The sequence below is a fragment of the Octopus bimaculoides genome, chromosome 17 (assembly GCF_001194135.2).
Source record: "Octopus bimaculoides isolate UCB-OBI-ISO-001 chromosome 17, ASM119413v2, whole genome shotgun sequence".
NCBI lineage: Eukaryota > Metazoa > Mollusca > Cephalopoda > Octopoda > Octopodidae > Octopus > Octopus bimaculoides.
The window spans coordinates 27110218-27113254 of NC_068997.1; positions in this window are offsets into that span (position 1 = coordinate 27110218).

Sequence of the window (3037 nt, forward strand, 5' to 3'; positions counted from 1 at the left end):
TATATATATATATATATATATATATATATATATATATATTGATATATTTAATATATACGGGGTTTAACTTCAAGCTGCTGTAAGATTCATGCTTCTGAAAATACAATGGTCAGACAATCTTGATAGCATGCCACTTATTTCCAAACAATCCAGGGTTACTTGGAAATACTTGGTAAGTTATGTCTGACCGCTGTGTTTTCAGAAGTATGAAACTAATAGTAGCTCAAATTTAAATCCAGTATATATATTAAATGATATTTTTCTCTCACTGGATGGAGTACTTTTATGTTGATTCCACCCATATCACATAACAGAACAGTACATTATATATATATGTATATATACACACACGCACATATAAATCATCATCATTTTAACATCTACTTTTACCTGCATTGATTAGATGAGATTTTTTTTGAGAGAGACTTTCAATGGCTTGATACCTTTTCAGTCATCAATCGTTGCTTGTTTCCAACTAAGGTAATAATAATTCCCTAACGACCAGAAGATTGGGAAGGAGCAACACTTCTTATATGATGCTGGCACTAATTTACAACTATATTTAATGTTAAGACAAGGTGCATACACACTCACACACATATACATTTGTAAATATATGTTCATCTTGGACTTCCACACAGTTTCCATCTACCAAATCCACTCATGAAATTTTGCTCAGCCAGGTGCTATAATAGGAAACAATTGCCCAAGTGCCATGCTGTGGTGCGACTGGGCTGGGAAGGAAGCTTCCTAACCACACAGCTATGCATGCACCAGACACCTGTTTCTGTCTCTCTCTGTCACACCAACCTTTCATCATCTGGTACATGATCACCTCCTCCAATGCCCCCTCCCCTCAAAGGATCTTTGTGTTGCTAGTTACTTGGTGATCCTGTCAGTGTTGATGCCATGTAAAAAGTATCCAGTCCACATTGTAAAGTGGCTGGAAGGGCATCCATTACTGGCTTTGTGCCAAAATTTGAAACCATTATTACATTATTATTTGTCATTTAATATCATATTTTCTATTATTATTATTAAAGATTTAACTATGGTTATAATTCCCAAAATACTATTTCTAGCTGGAATATTACATATTTTTAGACGTAATATCTCATACTCAACATTTGTATTCTATGTATTTCACCAACCTTTTAAATATTGTACATGTATATAGAATAATGTTTGTTAATATTTATTATGCACTTGTATTTGTTCAGTCAGTTCCTTTTCTTGTTCTTGTTGCTGCTCAAAAATATTAAATGTTTGAAGATTGAATTCTGGGGGAATGTTGTTTTTGTTTTGTAGCATTATTATTATTTGTCTTTCTTCATGTTCATTCTGTAAATGAGATGCTATATCGATATCACATTTTCTGTTGTCATATCACTGTAGCTCTTGTTCAATGTATAAATGTGATACTTCTTTAGCTTTTGACTTAATCATGGAGTAAATGTGAAATTGTCATAGGTTTTGTCATCTTGTTCATGGTATAAGTGTGATAATGCTAGAGTTTTTCTTCCTTATTTATGGTATCAATGTGATATCACTCTAACTCTTACCCTTTTATTCTTGGTATGTATGTGATATTGGTATTCCCTTTGTTTTCTTATGATATGTGATATTGCTATAGCTTTTGTTTTGTTTATTGTATAAATGTGATATCTTTATAGTACTTCACTTCTCATTGTATAAATCTGATAAATATTCTAATTTTGTTTTTCTATATTTTATTCCAAATTCATTTCTCTTCCAAACATTAATAAAATATGCAAAAAAAATTTACATAAATAAATCTGTAAATATTTTATAAAAATAAAGATACTTTATTGAAATGTTTCATATTTTGCATTTTTTGTTTTTTGTATAAGTGTGTGTGTAATGGTCAAGTAATCAAGATGTATTTATTGTATAATGGTCCAGAACACAGATTTGACTGTTATTTCTAGCATGCCTTGTTGACTGTTATTTAATTCTAAGTCAAGCCTTGCTACTGAATAGATGACTTAACTTTTAAACTCAAGCCATAATTTATTAATCACTCGTTTATCCCTGATCAAAAGTATTCCAACCATGACCTTCACTTTTATTTTCTGATATAGAGCTTCTTAAATCTAAGTGCTTCTGCATCAAGTGACACATGAAGCAAAGTACACCAGCAGGACTGGTTGGCAGTCACTCTACAATCTCCAGCAGGAGATGAATGCTGTGACGCTCTTGTGCTTTGAACTGTTTACATAGCTTGGGGTTTTTTCCAAGGACAGAGTACTAACCTGAAGATCAATCACTTGGATTTCGGAAAGAGACTTGAAGTGGAGCTGTCCCTATTGACTGCTAGCTGAGCTCTACAAAGTATAGTGTGGGTCACCTTAAGTCACGAACACCTAATCGTTGACTTGCTGTAGCCGCTCTGCCTGCTTAGTGGTGCAGTGTCACCCTCCCACCCCTTCCTTGTGCTTCAGCCCACCATTTGAGGTGGTGTATTGGGTGTGGCAATTGGAACCAGCACAGGAGAGATTTAGGGATTTAAAGTGGCCCATTATTAGTTATGCACCACTGTATAATATTGACAATTCTACATGTGATCTTAGACTTGAAGAAATGTATTATATAATTACTTCTAAATTAATATTATTAAATTTTAATAGTAATTTTATAATGAAATGTCGCAAATTTGTGAAGGCATTTCAATTTTTCAATTCTTAATTATAATTGCTTTTCATCTATATATATAAAAATGAGAATGTGTGTCTGTCTGTCTGTCTGTGTGTGTGTGTGTGTGTGTGAATCCCTAAAACTCGAGAACTACACAACCAATTTCATTCAAATTTTACAGATGCCTTACTTAGGGTTCCAGTTGTGTTTTAGTCAAAAGAATTTTTTAACTTCTTGCAGAGTTCGAGCCCACGGCAACATAATATCTCCTCCATTATTTAAGTATTACGTGTCAAAAGTGAAACAAAAACACTCATGTCAAATACTTTCACTTTAAAAATGAAACTATTCCACTAACTGAAACAATCACATTTCGATACTG